This window comes from Mus musculus, chromosome 16, assembly GCF_000001635.26.
Source record: "Mus musculus strain C57BL/6J chromosome 16, GRCm38.p6 C57BL/6J".
Classification (NCBI taxonomy): domain Eukaryota; kingdom Metazoa; phylum Chordata; class Mammalia; order Rodentia; family Muridae; genus Mus; species Mus musculus.
This window is the reverse complement of record NC_000082.6, coordinates 50,045,286-50,067,622: the sequence shown is the minus strand read 5'-3', so window position 1 is coordinate 50,067,622 and position 22,337 is coordinate 50,045,286. Positions and strand designations below refer to the sequence as shown.

At 42.9% G+C, this 22,337-nt stretch overlaps 2 long non-coding RNA genes across 2 annotated transcripts in view; one reads left to right on the top strand and one right to left on the bottom strand.

The window, feature by feature from the left end:
- The window catches only part of Gm4827 (predicted gene 4827), a 53,195-nt gene that overhangs the window by 5,230 nt on the left and 25,628 nt on the right, over positions 1 to 22,337 (top strand). The window contains exon 2 of the long non-coding RNA NR_045935.1: positions 21,583 to 21,857. This is a non-coding gene — a long non-coding RNA (predicted gene 4827). The remainder of the gene's footprint in view (positions 1 to 21,582; positions 21,858 to 22,337) is intronic.
- Positions 15,965 to 17,993, bottom strand: Gm32101. Its single transcript, XR_001781999.1, has 3 exons — positions 17,877 to 17,993; positions 16,206 to 16,329; positions 15,965 to 16,152 (listed from the first exon to the last, which is right to left on the bottom strand). It is a non-coding gene; the product is annotated as a predicted gene, 32101 (long non-coding RNA).

Here is a 22,337-nt window from a genome sequence, read left to right as displayed (position 1 = left end):
GTTAAGTGTCTCCTTTCCTTTTTTTTTTCTCTCTCTCTCCTTTCCTATCTATAACCCTGAGCTATCACTTACTATATACTATGCTTCATCTGGGTTGCTCTTAACTCCAATTGGCCACCTGTGATGGTTTGAATATGATTGGCCCAGGGAGTGGCACTATTTGGAGGTGTGACCTTGTTGGGGTAGGTATGGCCTTGTTGGAGTAAGTGTGCCATTGTGGGTGTGAGCTTGAAGACCCTCACTCTAGCTCCGTGGAAGCCAGTCTTCTCCTGTTTGCTATAGGAACAAGATGTAGAACTCTCAGCTCCTCCTGTACCATGCCTGCTTGCACACTGCCATGCTCCCTGCCTTGATGATAATGGATTGAACCTCTGAACCTGTAAGCTAGTCTCTCTCTCTCTCTCTCTCTCTCTCTCTCCCCACCCCCACCCCCACTCTGGTTTTTCCAGACAGGGTTTCTCTGTGTAGCCCTGGAACTCACTCTGTAGACCAGGCTGGGTTCGAACTCAGAAATCCACCTGCCTCTGCCTCCCAAGTGCTGGGATTAAAAGCGTGTGCTGCCACTGCCCTGCTAGCTAGTCTCAAATAAATGTTGTCTTTATAAGAGTTGCCTTGGTCATGGTGTCTGTTCACAGCAGTAAAACCTTAACTAAGACACAAGTCCATGATCTTGTGGTTCACCTAACTCACAGCAGCTTGCGGCCGCCACCCCAAGATGGTGCCCGGGATGGCTGCCAGGTCTTATGACCTGCACCTGACTTCCTCATTACCTCAGACTTAGCCACATCCCAGCTGCCTGTACTGCGCAGACGCCATGCCTTGTCAGCTCACCTGAGGTGTCGTCACTTGCTGTGAACCAATGGACTGCCGTTACATGACTGGGGTAATTGGGAGGAGTCAGTAGGGTATTTAAGGCACGCCCGGGTTGTTTGGGGGGGGGGGGGGATTCCCGTTCCTGCATTGCAATGCAAAGTGTTTCTGAATAAACCTGCTTGAAAGAGGACAACGTGGTGTTGCATCTTTCCTGCTAGTCGGAGTGGATGCAACACTTCTCCTTCCTCCTTCCTGCACCTTCTTCCCTAGTGGTCCTCTCAGACCCCAAACCCAGGAAACCTAAACTCCACCTATGTCTCTTCTGTCCAGCTATTGGCTATTGGCATCTTTATTCACCAATGAGAAATAACTTGGGGGCAGGGTCACAGGGGTTATGTGCAGATCTTGGGGCCCACACTTAGCACTACAATAGCTAGGATAAGACAAAACCTCAGCAGCCTACCATACACAAATCTCTGTATTTGAGTCCTGGAATCACATATACCAGGAGTGGGTAGCATAAATGCCCTAATCCCAACACTATAGACCTGGAAGCAGGAGACAGCAAGTTCAAGATTCACTACCCAGTGAGTTTGAGGTCAACCTGAGATACATGAGACCTTGTCTCAACAACAACAGCAACAAAGCATGGTGATAGGATTGAGGGTGGAATGGAGTCTTAATAGGAAGGATACAGAGAGCAAGCCATCTAGAGGAGCTCTGTGCAGCGGGAAGAGAGCTGCAAGGCCTGGGAGTATTAGGAGGCAGAACAGAAAAGGATGGTGAAAAGAATTAACTCCTAGCAAGAAAGGACACCACAAGCCCTGAGAACAGACCTGCTTCAGAAATTCTTAAGCAGACAGAGGAACTTGCTCAAACCTTTTTAAGGCATTGCTTGTGAACCAACTTTAAGATCCCCAGTGACATCATCCTTGGCACAAACTCATCGTGAAAATGTGTTCTTCCACACTGTAAATGAATAGAAAGTCCTTAAAACAGAAAGCCTGCCTTTTAGAAGTTAAAACCAAATGCAAACAGTGTGTTTCATAGATAGCTCTTTGCCAACAAGTTGATTTTTCTCTTGGATCCATCCTTCTTCACCCTTTGGGAAAGCCCAATACTGCCATGCCCCAGTACTGTGACAATGCCCAGAGTCAGCTCTACTGCCGCTTGCTTCAGGGGCACACAGAGCTGCTGGATAGAAGAATTTTTCTTCTTAGTGTATCATATTTGTATCCACAGTCCAATCTGAAACCCTCGGGACTTGCTGTCAATCTATCAAGAGAGGATGTAATAAACTCTGAGGCTGTTGCCAGGGAGCTACCATTCCTAGGGAAAATGTTTGTCAATGTACAGGAATGTAGTGGAAGAAAATGACTTAACCATATAAATCTAAAACTTCAGGAGGAATGGGTGATGCTTTGGTCTGCATGCATTAACTCACACTGTGCACGAAGCACAGAGAAGCCCTGTGCTGGTTTCTTCTGTGGCTCTTTCCTAAGTGGAGTCTCAGTGTCCATATACTGGGAACTTTAGTGTTAATCTTCAGGCAATGCAGGGTCTCCTCTGTCTTTCTATTGCTCTTCCTGGAATAGCTCCATTTTGCTCAACTTCAAGACTTTGTATTTCTCTGCTACCCAACAACCACCAGCCTTAAAGAAGGAGGATTAAATTCTTAATCAGGATTTAAACTGCACAGAAGATAGACCTAAGGATCCTTCAAACATGTGGAAAGCCAAGGTCTTATTAACCAGATCTTGAATACACGAAGGAGTGCATTCTATGTCTTACAACTTGGTAAATTGTGAACAATTAATCTTATCACACTGGCTTTGCTCTGTTCATTGACTTCCAAGTCACAGTGCATGCTTGGTTGTCATAAAGGAGCATCACCTGGGATGAGAAGATCACCTTTTGCTTACTCCTGCCTTTCACCAGTTCTAGAGCTAAAAATCGTATAGAGAAATGACTGGGAATGAGAATCAGCGGTTGATCGATAGAGTGCTTGCTTAGTGTGCACAGGACCTGGTTTTGGTGTGCAGCACTGCAAAAATAACAACCAACCAGAATGTGCAGACACAGCAGCAGCATCTATTCCCCAACACTAAGTGGAACACTCCAATGCTTCTTCCTAGTGAGTTACGGCATGTATCTGTCTCTACTCTGCATGGGAAGATGTTTTGGGTCAATTTAACCCACTTTCATATTCCGTATCAAGGAACTTGGTCTTGCTGGGAAATGATGATGACTAAGGGGGCCAGTTTATGTCTTGGAGGTGTATAAAGCATTAAAGAGGGAAGGATGATGGGAGAAGGGGAAAGTGGGGGTGGGAAAGAGGGGCTGGGGGAATAGGGAAGTGAGGGAGAGGGAGATAGAGGAGTGATGGAGTGGAGGTGGGAAAATAGGGAAGTCGGGGAGAAGGCTTGGGTGAGTAGGGAGTGGGAGGTGGGGGAATAGGGGATAGGTGAGTGGGAGAGTAGGGAAGTAGAGGATAGGGGGTAGAGGATTAGAAGAGCTGATGAAAGGAATGAAATACAACCTCTCACCATCCACCATCCCCCCTTCTCTGGTTACTTATCATTGTTTAAATTACCACCTCCAAAAATATACATTAATATCCTAACTGCTAGAACCCATGGATGTGCTTTTATTTGGAAATAGAGTCAGTGCAAGCATAATGAAGTCAAAGAGAGGTCATACTGGAATTGAGTGAACCCTTATCCAGTATGATAGGTATCCTGCTAAGAGGAGAGACACGAGGCAGACGATGTGAAGACCATGGGGAGGCTGCCGTATGTTCTCCATCAGAGGAAGCACATGAGTGAGGTACGAGTGCAGCCAAACCAGAACAGGCCAGGCAAGTCCTCCCCGCAGGCTTCGGAGCACTGTGATGCTGCAGGGACTTTTGGTCCTTTAGCCTCCAGGTCTGGGAGATGATGCACCCCTCTTATCTTAAGCTGCCTAGTTTGTGAGGCAGTTAGGGCTCTGCTAGCAGACTAAGGAACTCCCTCATCCTGTCCTCACTTCTCTCCCATGTCACAGAGGGCAGAGCCACCTCTCACAGGCCTGCCAGACATCAGCTTTGGTGTGAGTCAGCGCATCACATTCTTCTTCTTCCCTCTGCTTATGCTCACCCGGTCTCCTGCGAAGCATGACATCCATGGCTTTGGGTTTCTTTCTGATGAGTCAGAGAAAGTTAAACAGCATGTACCCCATTTTGAGGCCCTGTCTTCAAACACTAAAACAAAGGATGCTCAGTTTACAAGAAATCAGAGAAGAAATTGGGGGAAAAAAAAACCAAAACCAAAAACAAAAACAACCTGACTTGATTTCTAAATCCTTTGTTTTTGTGAAGCCATGGGAAATGGACTTTTTGACTCAGGACAGAGTCCAGCCATGGTGCTACAAGCCTGTGGATGCCTAGTGGTCCAAGTCTTCACTGTTTTATGGTCAAAATTCTTCCAACAGTGTCTAGAGTTTATTTTTAGTCCCCATCCCCTCTATGCAGACGAAGAAAGCAGAGTGGGGTGTAGGTGGTAGTGTAACTCCTCAATAGAGGGAGTTAAGGAATGGAACCCACATTGACTGTTTCAGAGTGCTCATGTCTGGCATCGCTCTCCACTCTCTGATCCTCCTACTCATAGAATCTATTGCCATATCATTTATCAACTGTTGTACACTGTAGGCCCTCTCCATAGATCCTCACAGTAACTCTGCAAAGGCACGCAGTCTTCATTCTTTAGATTAGATTTAGAGAGAGAACAGAATGTGCTTAAATTTATGAAGCTGCGGGTGGTTAATCCAGCAAGCAAGGTCAGACATGACCACCTTTCCATTAGACCTCACCACTTGCCCATAAAGGCAAGAAAGAATGTTTTTAGCTAGCCTTGAGCGACCAAATTCTCCAGTAGTCCACATTACCCTTGAGATAGTCATCTTGGGCTAGGGGCGTTCTCACAGCCATTCCCTGCTGCCTCTGCATTTCTGTTGAGAAATTTGGTCATAGAAGATAAGGAAATGAAAGCTCTCCTAGGTCAAGCAGAAAGAACAAATTGTTCTGATTGTTCCATGGCTTTGCGAAGGCTACACTTCATTAAAGCCCGATTTGTATTTTATTGAAAGCCTTCAATATACCTACAGTGTCCTTGACACTTGGTATGCCCGGGCATTTCTGAAGATCAACAGTGTTCAGAATTTATGGGGTTAGGACAGTAAAACTGATCAAAACCTCCTGAGGAACCTGGAAGCACTTTTTCTTTTTAAATTGATTTTTATGTGTTGATTCATTCTTTTTCTTTTCTTTTTTAAAAAAAATTATTAGATATTTTCTTCATTTACATTTCAAATGCTATTCCCCTATACCCCCCTATACCCTCTCCCCACCCTGCTCCCCAGCCCGCCTACTCCTGCTTCCTGGCTCTGGCATTCCCCTGTACTGGGACATATAATCTTCACAAGACCAACGGCTTCTCCTCCTAAAGATGGCCGACTAGGCCATCCTTTGCTACCTATGCAACTAGAGACTCAGCTCTGGAGGTACTGGTTAGTTCATACTGCTGATCCTCCTATAGGGGTGCAGACCCCTTTAACTCCTTGGTTACTTTCTCTAGCTCCTCCATTGGGGGTCCCATGTTCCATCCAATAGATGACTGTGAGCATCCACTTCTGTATTTGCCAGGCACTGGCATAGCCTCACAAGAGACAGCTATGTCAGGGTCTTGTCAGCAAAGTCTTGCTGGCATATGCAATAGTGTCTGGGTTTGGTGGCTGTTTATGGGATGGATTCCTGGGTGGGGCTGTCTCTGGATGGTCCTTCTTTTTGTCTCAGCTCCAAATTCTGTCCCTGTAACTCCCTCCATGGGTATTTTGTTCCCCATTCTAAGGAGGAAGGAAGTACTGGAAACACTTTTTCTGTAGCGTCTAAGGATCTTGGTTAGGGAGAACAGTTGGAATGCCCCAGAATTTCCTAATAGCATGTGATCAACAGTTTAGACTTTTGCATATGCATTCCTGAGCTGTGAGCCTGTTTAGCAACTAAGCATATGTGGGAATTGTAAATTTTAATCCCAGATAAGGGAGAGATTAAGCCAAGGGGATTAGAGAGAAAGAGTTATTTCATTTTTTTTTCCAGTTCTGCAAATTGAATTCATGACGTCACACTTTGCCTTGTGTTCTACCACCGAACTATTACTCCCCACTGGATTACTAAATATCTACATGACTGTATCTATTCGTTTGTTTCATCATCCATCCCCTCAAACACTCTACATAACCAAGGATGGCCTTGGCCTTGAACTTCTGGTTCTCCTGCCTCCGTATCCTGAGTGCTGGGATTACAGGTGTCCACCACCACACACCTGTTTTATGTGGTGCTAGGAATTGAACCCAGGCCTTTGTGTGTGTTATATAAGCACACTAGCAACTGAGCTACCTCCTTGGCTGTGTTTTTTCATTTTAAGAGTTGTTTGTAGAGACCACACTGGCCAGTAGGTTTCTAACTCCCCTGAGGCTATAAACGAAGGAACTTGTGTACAATTTTAGATAGGTACGATAAAGAGCAACTTTTTTTCTTTTTACAGAGGATAAGAGAATATATACTTCTGCCTCCACAGAGCCTCAGCTCTGCCATTTTAGCATGGAGTAGCATAGATAACATATAAATCAAAAAGTGGCTGTGCTGCAGAAAACCTGACAGCTTTGGCTAGATGGCTTGGCCTGTGACGACACCTGCCTCCAAGTCTGACAACATGAGTTTGATCCCTAGGATTATGTGATAGACAGGAAGAACTGACTATTACAAGTTGTCCTCTGACCTCCCCACATAATACAAGAACACACACTCATTCATGCATGCACCCACGCACACACCTACGCTCGAATACCAAAATGAAAAGACAAAAACAACAAAGCAAATCGGCATCCTATGTCATCAGGTTGAATTCACTGTGTGGCTATTGTTTGCTGATCACTGTACATTAGTCAGTTTTCTACTGGTGAAACAAAGCACCAGAGGCTGGACAAAGTATTTTTTAGAAAGGTTATTTAGTTTTGGAGATTCGAGAGCATGACACTGGCCTTGATTTAACTCTGATGAAGACCTCGTCGTGAATGCTTTCCCAGTGACAGTGACGAGGCCTCTGGATGGGTGAGCAATCACTTGTTGGGATGTGAGCAGAGATTGATGAGGAACCTGTCTACAAAATGATCTTCTCTCAAGAGTTAACTGGGATCTCACAAAAACTAACTCAATTCCTAGAGGATACGGTTCTTAAAGACATCCTACATAGCTCTATCTCTTAGGCAAAGAGCTTAAGAACCACTTAGCACCAGTACACTGACAGCCAAGGCTGTGGATGCAAACTCAAGTCACAACCAAGCCATAGTAAGCATTTAGGGCAAAATGTCATCTAAGTATTGGAATAACGTATTGATTGATTGTACTAGTTGGTTTTGTGTGTCAAATTGGCACAAGCTAGAGTCACAAGAGAGGAAGGAGCATCAATTGAGGAAATGCCACCATGAACTCCAGTTGTAAGGCATTTTCTCAACTAGTGATCAACTAGGGAGAGAGGGCTCATTGTGGTCCTATTGTGGGTGGTGCCAGTCCTGGGCTGATGGTTCTGAATCCTATAAGTACATAGGCCAAACAAGCTATGAAGAGCAAGCCAGTAAGCAGCACACCTCCTTGGCCTCTGCATCAGCTCCTGTCTCCAGGTCCCTGCCCTGTTTGAGTTCCAGTCCTGACTTTTTTGGTGATGAACATCAATGTGGAAGTATAAGGTGAATAAACCCTTTCTTCCCAACTTGCTTCTTGGTCATGGTATTTTACCGCAGCAATAGAAACCCCAACCAAAACATTTATATTCTCCATCCTTAAGGTTTTTGAAAATCTAAATGGGCGGTTGCTTCCTTGGGTTGTCTTATACACACCAATTTCTACATTTTAATTATTGGTTCACTTTTGCATTAGACATCTCTGAACCCCGTAAATAATTTATCGTCCTGACAGTTACATTGCTGTCTTTGGCACACTGAATCTTACCCTTAACTGAGCACGAACCTTTCTTATCTTCAGAACAAATTCAAACCCTAGAGATATATTTCTCTGCAGGTCTTGTCCTATATCAAAAGTACATCAGAAAGCCATGAGGAGCTATGGGCACAGAGAGTGGGAGGATCCGAGTCTTACAATATTGATAGGAGAAAATGGAAATTAATTGACCATTCAATTTCTTTCCCAAATAGCAAAAATGCAATAGATTTTTGCAACAAAGAATCCTTCCCAGTAGGGCTGAATTTCTATTCTCCTGCTTTCCTCTGTGCTCCATCTAATTTACCAACCAGAAGGGCTCATGAATACCATGGCAGCGACAGTATTTGCACATGGTAGCTAAGAAGCACTTTGCAATGTTGAATAGTTCTAGTGGTACTTAAATGTGTACATATGTAAAACTGTCCATATGTAGAGCTAGACACAACATGCAAAAATTATGATACTGGTTCTTCACATTGGTAGTTAGCTATTTATTTGCATATTAAATTGTGGATCTTTGGGCTAGAGGGATAGCAAAGTTGGTGAAGCACTTAACTTGCAAGGAAAAGGTCCCGAGTTCAGGTACCAGTTCTCATATAACAATGCTGGGCATGATGTCCTGGGCTTGTGGGCCCAGCTCTGGGGATGTGCAGACAGGAAGCTCCCTGGGGCTCAGTCTAGCTTAATTGGTCAGTTTCAGGCTAATGACAAACTCTGTCTCAAATGAGAATACAGCGGGTCTGAGTGTGATACCAGAAGTTGTTCTCTGGCCTGCACATCCGTGCATGCACCATGTAGGATAAGACCTGCAGAGAAATATATCCCTGGGGCTTGAACTTGTTTTGAAGAAAAGACATGTAACCAGTGGCCCAAGGATCCACCAAAAGACATGCATACATACATGCATAAAATTAAGAAAGAAAAAGATGTTAGCAACTTATTATAAATGTATTTATTTGATTTTCATTTCATAGACAGGTTTACTTACAATGTGTTGTCTATTAGATAATTCATAGCCTCTACATTTTAATAGAGATTTCCCAACATATTTCAGAAAGAAAATATGTACTTTTGAAAATGTGAAAAAAATCATTATTATCTGAAGTAACACTTTTATAAATAAATATTAATATGTTTAGCTCATTAGCCAATTACCATTAAGCATGCATAAATGATGATAACAAAATAATGGATGTTTTTGTATATTAAAGTTCATTTAGTCTTATGGAGACAGTAAATAATTTTCAAATTACATGTTTTCATTTTATCATTCATTCATTATGGATAACCAGTCCTCTGTAAGATAATCAAATGCATGCATTTTTGAGAATATTTGCTATAAAGATGTATGTGAAAGGTACACACCGAACTATCTGGCTCTGAATGGTGGCAGATGTCCATTTTGTCCAATCATGGAAGGACCTGCCGCAAACCATTATCTTTCAGGTAAACAGGGTGTTTTCATTCATATATAGATGATTTAAAACTGCTTTTAGTTAAATCCTCTTGTTAAAAACTAGTTTTAAGCATAACCCCATTTGAAAAGGCCTTTTCCTGCAATTTCCAACTCCCCAAATCCCTGGGAAAAAAAGTTCCATTAAAAAATCATTTTGTGCCAAACTCTTTTGGTGGCAAAAATGAACTGGTTTGACATAAGTTATTTATAGCTCCTCTGCATATCATTTGTATTCACACGTTCACTTATGGGTATTAATGAGTTTGACTGAGGATCTTCCACGGGTCTGGGAGGACCTGCTCACACATGACGTTGCCTTTCTAAAATATAAACCAGCACGGATCTGGAACATGTCTGGTCTCAAGCTTGCTTGCCTTAGTAAAAGAGAAAAATTGACATGTGTGGGAGCATGTTCAGGAAGGTACTTTGGAACAGAGGCACAGCATAGAGAGAAATCCATATTGCTTGTACTGCGCGGGGCTTTTTAGTGAAAGCGTGCTGACAATCATGGTAAGTTTTTAAGAAATAAATTCTAAATCCACTCATTTTAAAAAATCTTATCTGACTTTTTTTCCCCCCATAAAGCTGAGTTTGCAAAATAATTATAGTGAAGTGATACTGTTAATTAGCTGATTCTAGTTCACGCTGATTTTTCATTCAATTTACTCTGTAAAATTAGGTCACAGCCTGCTTCATGTTGTATCCTTAGCTCGTTGTGGGAGTTGCAGGAGCTGAAAGAGAGACAAGGCTGTCTTCTCTTGTTGTTGCTTTGGAAATACTGGGTAACAGAACCCTTTCAGAGTTCTTTGTGGAGTAACAGATGCCAGTTGCATTCAGGGAAGGACAGGACTTTATCTTGTAATTAGCTGGAGGCTTTGAGAAGCAGTCGAGGGCTAACTGTCATACCCATGGGGAAAGCTACAAGTGAAGAAGGAACACCACTACTCTGACCACAGACTGCTGTTTCCTGGAAGCTTTTAATAAACACAGGTGCTCAAAGCCCACCCAGGTCAACGGGTTCTCTATTCCAGGGAGTTTGATTTAACCCGTTGGGAGTATTGTAACAAAACAGCCTAGACCGTATGATTTATAAATTTATGCTCACAAATCTGGAGGTGTTGAAGTCCAAAACCAAGCCATAGATTTGGTAACTGGTGAGGGCTGGCTCTCTGCTTCAAAGTTATTGCTTTGTAGCCATGTCCTCTACATGATAGGAAGGTAGTCCAGTCCCAAGAGCTATTTGTAAGTGCACTTATCACATTCATGAGGACAGGGCCTTATGATCTTATTGCATGCCCCACAAAGACTCCGACTCTTGACACCACTGCATTGGGATTGGGATTGAGGGTGTAGATTTTGGGATGACTCAAATTTCAGACCACACCAAGATACTGATATATAAAGCAGAATGGTAATCCATGGCCATTGGTCAGTGGTTCTCAAACTGTGGTCTCAAACAGTATGGTAAGAACCTGGCAACAAACTTGGAGGTACTTTAATCTCCTGGGAATAAGATGGTTATGAAAATGGTGGCAGTGACCTTGGAAGAATTAAAGTCTCAACTTTTTCCCGAATTTCAGTCCTAAACATACTGTTCTTATTTAAAACTAAAACAACACCTCCCGCCCCCCCCCCAAAAAAAAACTGGAGATGAGGGTCTCATTTTGATCCCTTCTAGTTTCCATTTAATAAGCACTTTTTTGCAGCATAAACTTTCCTTTACTGCCAGTTCAGCCTAGGCATGCCAATATCCCAAGCTGAAACCAGGACGATCCACTGGATTACAGAAAGAAAAATATTAGAACTGCTATTTATATGCTGCCTTACAATTTCTGCTCTCAGAGAGGGTGTCTGTGAAATTTAAAGCATGGTTGAAACACGTATCAACATTAAGAATATGCATATTGCGTATATTGCCATGAGAAGATTCACTAATATAGATGCATAATTAAAAATCTCAGGCTTATTGTACCAAACCATGAGCTTATAGAGCAAGGAGATTACATTTTCATCCTCTTTTTTCTTCCCATACTTCTTTGCCTGCACACAGTAGACAACGGTTGGTGTGGAAATAAGTATTTTGGCTTACTGCTATATTTCAAGAAAATGCAACTAAAATTTCAGCCATCAGAGGAACTTAAAAGCGCCAGGGCTTTAATATCAACATTCATCCTGCTCCAGGCTGTGGGTGGCTACACACCTATCTCAAATATTATGAGCTCTTTTTTTTTTTTTTTTTTTTTTTTTGCTTTTAGCCTAAAAGCAGCAGCCATACTTGACATTGGATTTTTTTTCAATGTCATGGAAAATAATCACACTCTCTTCATTGCATGTTTTATTGCCGTCACTGTGCGCTGACATCTTCTGTGGTCTCACTTTCCAAGCCAGCATTTCCCTAAGCATCTCTCCAAGCCATTCTTCCCACACTGTTGCTCATCTGTGGAGAAACAGCAAGTGGCTGGGAGCTACTTTTCTCCTTCAAGAGCAGTGTGAATAGAGGCAGAGCTTCCCACCAAAGAAACAGTGCGAGCATCGGGAAGCCAAGGGATGCAATGGCCAGCACAAGTCTTCTGTATTGAATGCTCTGATTAGCTCTACCCAAGCAGGAGGAGCCAATCTCCACTCTTACATATTTTTTAGAGAACATGTGTCTAAAAGTAGAATTAAAGTAAAACACTTCTTATAAATCACTATGGGGAGACAAATGACTTATTTTAAAAAGAGGTAACAGAATGCTCGGGCACACCATGGACACCCAGAGCCTACATTTTGGGTTTTTCTAATGTTATCCCATGAAAAGAACTGGGACTGAGACTCCTCATAGAAACAGCTTGTTTTAGCAGTGGGGTGAAGATTATTTTACTTGAGCCTGACTCATCTTCTATATGAAATAAAGTACACGTACACACACACACACACACACACACACACATCCCATACACCCAGAGTTGAGCATATGTTAGATGAACACAGAAGCTAACCAGAAAGAACTCACAGTAGTGAGAGATAAACGAAATTAAGGAACAAAATATATAATGAAGAATTGTTTTATACTTCAAACTACAAAATGATCAGTATTTACTGTTCAAAATTATCTCAAAAAATTATTAAATAAATAAATGGGACGAATAGACCAATCTAGCATACATGAGTATTTAAAGTAATTTATTTGGCTAGTTTGTCTTGAGAATCCTCATCCTTTAGGTGGTAGTAGTTTTCTTCCAAAGAGTGCGAGATGAGAAATGAGAAAACAAGAGTGATTTTTGAGTAGAGAGACACTGCCAACATATCCATGAAATCAAGGTCAACAGCCACAGTAAGAAGTCCTGATGGCAGCATGTGCCCTAGAAGCGAGTGACAGGGATAGCCTTTCACTATTAAGCTCTTCTTTCCCAAAGCCACCAATCCTAGACCAGCCACATGAAAGACATCAGCTGACCTCTAGTGAACTAGTCTATAAAATGTCTGATGAGTGTTTCTCAAGTCTGAAGCCATCAGAAGAAGGTAGACTGTGAGTAGCTCAATGCAGTCTAAGGGACTTGAAAGAAATGTAGTAAGTATATTTATTGTGATACTGCAGATGGGGCCCTGGAGGATGCAGAGTAGGGAATATTATTATGTTTAAAAAATGAAAATTAGAATGTAGCACGAACTTTACTTTACGTCAACATCAGCTTATTAGCTCTGATAAATTGGAGACATATATAGTATATATGAACTCTTTGCAGTCTCGACTGGTTTATTAATCAAAATTATGTCTAGAGAACCTAATAAACATATGAAAAGAGGTTGACATCATTAATCCTCAGGAAAATGCAAGTTAAAGCTATCACAGGATACTCCAAACTCCCTAGAAACACTAACAATATAGACTGATAGTGAGGATGTATAGCTGGGATTTTTATACCTTCCTGTGAACATGGAAACCAGTAGAATTTCATGGTGATTAATAACTCAGTCATTTCATGAAATCCTACGTATAATCTCATAAGACCCCGATATTCTATTCCTACATATTTATTCAAGAAGACAGCAGAACATACTTTCACATAAGGGAGTGTACATGAATGTTTATGGAAGATTTCTTTTTAATAACTAACCCTCCTAAAGATAAAAAGACAACGCAAGTGTCCATCAATATACACCAGGACAAGGACCTGTGGAAGTGGGCGTGCTCACACAACACAGTGAGTACTGCTTACTAGTGGGAGGAAATAAAGGGCAACCCTGTGAATGAATCTCAGGACGTGCTTAGCCAGACAGAAGACAGCACACACTTCATCACAGCACTTAAAGGAAATGTTAGCAAACACCCACTGCATTTTATGGGACAGAAGGCGGAGCAGCAGTGCCCACTCAGGGGAGCGGCTACTATGGGGAGAAGCTATTTACATCAAAGGGGCCAGAGGGGACACTTTGGACCAAGGAAGCATTTTCTGGAGTGTGATGATTATGTCACTAAATGAATGTATTACTACCATCCAAAGAAATATTTATAATGGTGTATTTTATATTATGTAAATGCATTTTAGTGAAATTGATTCTTCTTACAGGAAGGAGTCCTTAAGGGTTCTAAAGTTGGCTTTTTGAGATGCCTCAAGAATGACCAACTTGTTTTCCTCTACTCCATAGCCTTTCCTCCACGCCATCTGTCTCATACCATCCCACTCCATCCTATCCCATTTCCTCCCTTGCCCTCTGGCTCCTTGACGAGTGTCTCTGCCCTGTTTCATAGATGCCGCCTCAGGTTATTTAAGAAGACAAAAGTTTTGGTGTAATCATTCATGCCAGCGGATTTCTAAGTGATCCTACAGCATGCCTGGGGAGGAGACCAGGGGACAGACATACTTGCCTTGGTTTTCTATGACTAACAGGGCACAAGAGTGGAATACAGCATCTAAGGAGGGTGCCACCAAGATGCACAGATGCTCCTCTACAGGAAAAAGGTGCTCAGTGGGAACTGTCTTGTGAAGCCAGGCTAGGCTCTGGAAATCACAGACACACAGACAAACAGACACACACACGAGCATGCACACACACACACACACACACACACACACACACACACACACACAGCTGTACAGTTGACCAGCAACAGAAACCATAAAGGTGGCATGGAAGAAGAGAAGGCCTGCTCCCCACCACTCATTTTCTCTGATAGGGAGGATTCACACTCCTCCTTGTTACAGCGAGAATGAGCCAAGGTGCATAGACAGTGTTGGTTTGGGAAAGCGCGGAACTATGAACTGTGACGAATGTAATAACTGTGTATTTTGACAGAACGTTCAGCAGAGAGATGGAACTTTAATAACCAACATTGAATTACCAAAAGAATCACTGGACCAGACTATGACTTAGAAATATGGTTGATTTAAGATGCATGCTCTGAGTAGATTAGGTTCAAAGAAGTTTTGAGAGTATAGTAAGTTTCATTTAAAAATGTTTGCATGGATGGGGGCTGCAGAGATGTTTCAGCAGTTAAGAGCACTAACTGCTCTTCTAGAGGACCTGAGTTCTATTCCCTATACCTGCCTTCTCACAGCTACCGGTGTGCCCAGCTCTAGGGAATCTGATGCTCACTTCTGGCCTCTGTGAGCTCCTACCTACACACACACACACATGCGCGAGTGCGCGCACACACACACACACATACACACGCACGCACACACACACACACACACACACAGAGACAGACAGACAGACAGTCAGACACAATTAAAGTTTTTGCATTGATGTATCACACCCCAACTGCTTTATTTATGCGCTTACTGTGTTTTGTGGTGGATTTTTACTGGGCTGAATACTGTGTACATTTGTCCATCAAGATATATTTTTCTATAGCACAATATTTAATGTCTGTGCAATATTCCATCACAGGAATGTCTATATTTTACATAACTAGTACTTCATTGCCAAACATTAAGTCTCTGTCTCCCATATTATAAATAAATTTGATGAAAAGTCTTCCACATATGTCTCTTCACACCATCCTGAACGTTCTCATAAAATAAATTCACAGGTAGGAAGTCACTGGAGCAGAGGGTGCTTCTGTTTTAGGTTTTTAACACCATTTACAAGGTGTGTACCAATTTACACATCAGCTAGAAATCAACAGTCTTTAAAGGATAATTTTCCATTTATTCATACCTCTATTCCAGCTTAGCCATGAGCTAAAGGAATGATCATTACATTGAGATGAATTTGGAGATAACTAAATTGTCATTACTAACAAGATTGAAGCTTAATCTTGGTTTAGCCATGAAAATGACCATGTCCACATAGTTATGGTAGTAATAGTGGGCCAGCCTTTATGAAGAGACAGTGTATCCACCAGCACTCTCATTGCTTTTCAGATACTAATAATCCTTTAAAATTCTGCCCCTCCCCCATTTTAAAGCAGAGAAAACTGAGTCACAAAGTTATACATACACTGATAAATGTAGTCTTCTTAATGTTATTAATGGTATCATCATAACCTGGATTATTTTAGCATTTCTTTTTTTTTCATATTCTTTTACATACAAGTGTGCATGAGTACATATGTTTTTACAGGTATGCAAGGGCACGTGGGTGCCTGTGAGCACATATTTGATATTGGGAATCACCCTTGACTCCTCTTTTACTCTAATTCATTGAGGTAGGGGGACTCAATCAAACCCAGATGTTATCAATGTGGCTGTTGAGAACGTGGCTGGTGTGCTAGCCACCTTCCTGCAGAGATGCCTTATCTCTGCCTTCCAAGGCTGGATGTACAGGTGCGATGCTTTGCCTACTGGCACTTCAGGGTGGCCTGGGGATTCTAACTTGTCTCTTCCTGCTCATGTGGCAAGTGATTTAACTGCAAAATCACCTCCCCAGCCTGTATTTTTAGCATTTCTGCATATTGTATTCCATTTAAATCACCTAAAGGCTTGAGTTAGTTTGCTCTTACACATATTAACTGCCAACTCACAGTGGATCCTGTGCTTTGAATATGAAGCAGTAGACCTGAGCGGTGGGGAGGCCCATGTGGCAGAGTCTGTTCGATCTTGAAAACAAGAACAAAGAACAGTTGTAAATCCTAAGTGCAATGTTATGACATGCAGTCCTAATTAGTTATGGGGTTTGTCAAAAACAATTTGTTGCCAAGTGTGGCAAAGGAAGCAGGTCTTTATTCCCAGCACATGGGAGGCAGAGGCAGGTGGATGTCTGTGAGTTCAAGACGAGCCTGGTCTACATAATGAATTTCATGTCAGCCAGGGCTACATAGTGTGAGACCTTGTCTCAAAAACCATTCATAAATGGCAATGTTCTGAAGTTTATGAATGGCATTTTTCATGTCACTTGGAGTGGATATGGATTTGTCCTTGTCGTAAGGTTGCAACCATTCACTGTGCCTTCCGAGTCAAACCCAGGATGGGGTAAAAGCTGGGGATATCCAATTTTTTGACAGCACAATAGAGCATTGATGTGCACAAAGCTTATGCTCAAGAACCACACAATCAGATTACCAAAAAAATAAATCACAATGAATCCCTCATATGTTTTAAGGAAGCTTACGAGTTAGTGTTGTGCTTCATTAGACCAGAGCTTGCAATAACCCATAGCCCCTCTTGCTCTGTAGCAGGAGAGCAGGAGGCTGGTACATGTGTGAGTGTCTGCAGGAAAAGCAAGGGGAAACAACTCCAACCTGAAGGGGGAAACTGGAAGGAAACCACATTAATCCGAACAGTAGGAAAAGGTCTGTTTGCTCCAACACAGATGTTCCATTCGTCTTCTTCCCCTAATGAGTACAGAGGAGCTAAATTCAGACTCAGCCCACAACAACAGCAATAAAAGATGAGCCATTTGTGTCCATCCAGGGATGGCAAGTACCCAGCATGTCCAAGGCTACTGAGATAGCCAGGAAAAGAAGGGGCTGTCCTAAAAAAATCTTCATCATTAAAGAAATGTTTTCCCATTGATGAACAGCTTGCTAAAGGCAGATAAGCAGGCTGAAAAGCATAAAAATGGAAGCATTCTTAATAATTCATCTGCTTCCAGCTTCCATAAAGCAACTGCTATCCTTTCCCTCAGTGAGTCGGGGATGGTCTGCTAATGTCCCTCTCCTTTGTTACTACTGACACCCTAGGAAGGGAATGTTCTTGCTTGTTGATGTCACTGCTAATTAAGTGAATGAATCTCAGTGGATGCTTCCTTCATTGGCTGTCATAGTGACAAACCATACACTAGTCCCATCCCAAAAAAGACCAGCTCAAAATTAATACCCCTGTCCAGGGCCAGCACCTACCTAGGGAAGAATTCAGCAAAGCACCATTTTGTTGTGTCTCAGTATATGGATGACAAAAAAATCCCTATTATCCCCTAGTTGTCCACATGTCATAGCAGCCTGGCAGCCTGTCCTTCTGAAGAAGGCTTCTGTGTTTAAGAGAGATGGTTTAGTCCTTAAGAGGAAGCAAGACACAGAGGCCTGGTTCTTCCCTCCCTTTATTTACAACTCACTGAGTGACTCTGGGCAAGTCCCTCCATCCCTCCGAGTGATAGTTTGGTCATCAGTGCAATGCCACCCTTTCCGACTCTAATACTGTGATTTACCTTAAATGTAGGATGCAGCCTCAGTACAGCTGAAGGTGAGCTCTGCCCAAAGACAGAGAGTTATAGCTAGAAGAGCGTCAGGTTCCTCCACAGTCTCAAGGTTTTCTTAAGCAACACAAGTACATTCCTTACTTCCCTGTTGATATAATGAAACAGAATGATCAAGAAAGTGTCAAACTACTCTACATTTATGTTTGAAGTGTCTGGGTGGTTAGCTGCCTTCTGTCTTCAAATGAGAATGTGGTTCGTTTTAGTTATTCTCTCTCTCTCTCTGCTGTTTAGATTAAAATATGGTATGTCACTCAACCCAATGCCTCGAGCCAGAAACAGAGAGCACCTGAGCCCTATCTGCCCATCAGTCACACTGACACACCACTAGATACTGACGACAGTCCACTCACTTTTCTCCATCTGCATGCCTCTTGGTCCAGTCCCCATCACCTCACATGGAACAGTGACTGTATTAACTTCTTGAATGTCTCTCCAGGTCCCACTTCCTAAATGTTCTCCTGGCTTCAGAAAAAGCAACTTTCCTAAATCATAAATCACTTACTGTGTCTGTTGTCTACATCTTTTTTTTTTTTTAAAGATTTCTTACTGCATTGAAGATGTTTATTTCACCCTGGTTTTTTTAAACAAACAAACAAACAAACAAACAAACAAACAAACAAACCCTGAGTTGTCCATCCTCCTCTCTCATCCAATCACATTCTCCCAACACTGTTTCTTTCCCAAGGTTAGCTCCCAGCCTGACCAGGTATCTCCTACACATGTTCAGCTCCCTGTTTGAATGTCAGTGCCTCAGACTAGCCTCTTTTGGCTCCTTCTGCCAAACCTTTTCTTTTCATCACAAATTATAACGGTGAATGGGGTTCCCCCCCCTCTTATTTATAACCTCTTTCCCTCATGAGGTTCTCTGAGGAGATAAGACACTCTAACTTAGTAAAGTATTCCTCTTTCCACCAAACTGGCCAGTTCACTGTAAGCATCTCTTGGTTGAACAGAGAACTGAGAAAGATCTTCCCTTTCAATGACAATATTTCTACATTGTCCAGCTATTTCCACGGATGCTGCTGCAATGATAATGTGTGCTGAAGTCTTTTTCTTTGAAGTTTTCCCAGGTTTGGGTCTGGGCTTGGCAACTCTAACTACAAGGTCTCCATCTTTCCTTCTCACACACTACCCTTCCGCTTAGGCATGCAGAGTTTTGACAGGTAGGCATGTTTCTTAATATACCTGACAACACCATCAGGATCTCATCGGGGACTTCTCTTGTGATGTCCATGGAGAGAATTCAAAGGTGACCCACAGTTTAGGGTAGAAGATGATACAGTTTATTCCAGAGAAATGCTAATAGTACAGTAACCAAAGAGACAAGTGCACAAACTTTAAGCCCCTGGAACAGTCAGCTTTCCTAAGAGACATCTTTTTCTTTCCAGGTGATTGACAGGCTCATTTGGATCAACACGTGCGTGTGTGTGTGTGTGTGTGTGTGTGTGTGTGTTTTGATAAAGCTTAGTTGACAGAACCAGATGACAAGCTACTTTTGTTCCTGGGTGTGTTCTTTGATGATCCTTGGATCAACTCTGACAGGAGCGGGTATTAGTGCACCCTTGTTCCTGTTCATTTAGACGAGGTCTCATGCATTCTGTCTGGCTTCAATCTGGAATTCGTTATGTAGCTGAGGATGACCTTAAACTTCCGGTCCTCTTGCTGTCTCTTCTTGAGAACTGGATCATAGGTGTGTGCCTCTGTGACTGTTTATGTGGCGACTTGCTCTTTATCAGAAGGTTTCCTGCTATACAGTAACCTTATAAGGTTTAGAGTTCCTGAGCCAGGTTTTCACGGTTACCCATTAATCATATCCTGGCATTTCAGAGCATCGCACCAGGGCCAGAGATGTGGTGAGGAAGCTCCAGTTCTTTGCTTTTCCACGTTGCTGATTCTGAGAAGGTAGCCCAGCCTGAATGTCCTCTCATCCTGCTAATATCTAACCGGCTACCTAGCAACATGATGGTTGTCCTACTTCCGTTTCTGGTGCTGGGATAAAATATCCCGATATAAAAAAACAACTTATGGGAGAAAGGGCCTATTTTAGCTCACAATTCCAGCTTATAGTCCATTATTTTGGGGGGAAGTCACACTGGCAGGAGCTTGAAGCAACTAGTCGGAGCACATCCGCAGTCTAGAGCAGAGAGAAATAAATTCACCTGTGCTTGCTTGCTTTACTCTAATACAGCCCAGGACTCAACCCCAGAGACACTGCATACAGCGGGCCGGTTGGCTGGGTCTTTCCACACCAATTAATCTAAGAAAGAAAAAAGCCCCTCCTAGGCATGCCCACAGGCTAGCCTGATCTAGGCAATCCCTCACAGAATCAACAAGGATTCTGTCCCTTTCTAGGTACTCCACTTTAGGCAAAGACTGTAGCCTGCTTCTTAAGCTCTAAAATGAGTTAATAATAGAATCTGATAGGTTTTCTTGAGGATTTAATGAGGTAATGAATGTAATTATAATGGCAAGCACAATGCCTGACCTGAAACAGATGCTTGGCAGCCACTAGCTCTTACGAATAATGTTTTATTCAATCAGGAAAGGCAGGTCTAAATGCTGAGGAAGCTCAGGGCGAGGTGGGAACGTCTGGAGAGGTATGCATTCTGTTTCTGGTGGGGTTTTTTCCTTGCTTTACTTAATACAGCCTAGGACCCAAATGCCAGAGAATAGTACTGTGTACACCGAGCTGGGTCTTTCCATTTAACCTAAGTAGGAAAAAAGCCCCTCCAGGCATGCCCATAGGCTAGCCTGATCTAGATCAGCCTAACCTGATCATAGCTGGCACCCCCACACATTGTATCCAATACTCCATGATTCAAAAGGTAATGAACGAGAAAGTGGTGGGCTTCAATTCCCAACCCTATTAATACCACAAGATTTGAGCTACATAAACCACTAGTATGAAATTGCTGGTATTCATTAAACCTTGACAATATGAATTATGTTTAGAAATAATGAATACACACACATATATAGTGTTTTGTTTGTTTTGGCTGTTTTGAGACAGGGTCTCAGTTTCTAGCCTAGGCTGGCCTGAAATAATATATTTTTAAATTAAGTCACTTGCCTGGAGGTCGGCCTCGTACTGGCATTTAGTGACATCTCAGTAAAGGCAGGGCATAGGCAGTATGAACTTTTTACACCGTGATTGTTTCACAGGAGTGACAACTGCGAGAACTTCTCATTCCCTTCGTCTGCCCTCACTGTTTCACCAGGTTTGGGTAGGAAGCACATGCCTGGTGTTCTGTGGAAGTGGTGGAGTGGGAGGAGGTTAACTGCAAGCTTTATCTCTCTCTGCTGCCAGTCGTCCAATTCTATGCTTTTCTCTGACTTTCATCAGTGATGAGGTCATCCCAGCGCGAGAAAAGCAAACTCCTATCTTTCAGATTCGATGAAGGCTAGCATTGTTTAGTCTGCATAAATAGAGGCCAGACCCATAGAGCCCAGGAGGCAAGCGGCTCGCCCTCTAGCGGTTTCACTGGCTAATGCCGGTCACTCACCGGAGCACTGACAGGAAGGCGGGAGCGTGAGGGCTAAAATGTAAGTTAAAATTAGATCAATAGTCAGCTTGGCTGTCTCAATCAATGCTTCGCAGGGAGAGCATACAACCATCTATTTATAAGCTAAACCCGGTATTATCTTCCTCTTTTAGGACGCAGAGATCCATTACTGCGCGCGGCAGGGGAGAGGATGCTGCGCGGAGGTTCCTGCCACTTTACAGCTCACTGGCTCGCGCTACCTCACCAGCCTGGGATGGGACGCTGCTGAAAGACCAGCCTAGCCTTCGGCTCTTCTCTCTGCGCAGGACCTTAGGGTCCCGTGCCCCTGCTGTGTCCCCTAACCACTCACTCTCGCCAATCCCGTGCAGCAATCGACCGCATCCTAAGTTTTAAATTGACAAGGTCAAATAGGGAACCTAGTGCATGGGTGAGTTTGCGGAGGGGTATAGGGCAAATGCATTAAAAATAACAGAACTCAAGGGCCCTCCTACAGAAACAGGCCACACATCAGCTGGATTCTAAACACAGGCTTGACTGCCCTTTTAAAAGGTTTTCCAACTAGCTCCCCCACTGACCTGAATTATTCATCCTTGCTCAGGCAAATGTTGCTGTCAATAACTGGGGTTCCTCCTCCTCCTCCTCCTCCTCCTCCTCCTCCTCCTCCTCCTCCTCCTCCTCCTCCTCCTCCCCATCAAAACAGGAATAGATATAGATTTGTGTAGCAGGCCAGTGAAGTTCTTAAGTTAAGGTCTGGGAGAGGTGGAACTCCACTAGCCCCAGTCTGCCCCCCGGGAAGGTATCTCTGATACACAAAATAGATCTACAGGAAGCTATTGTGTTGCTGTGGTTAAACTGCAGTTTTTCAAATGAGAGAGAGAGAGAGAGAGAAAAAAAAAACAGAGACAGA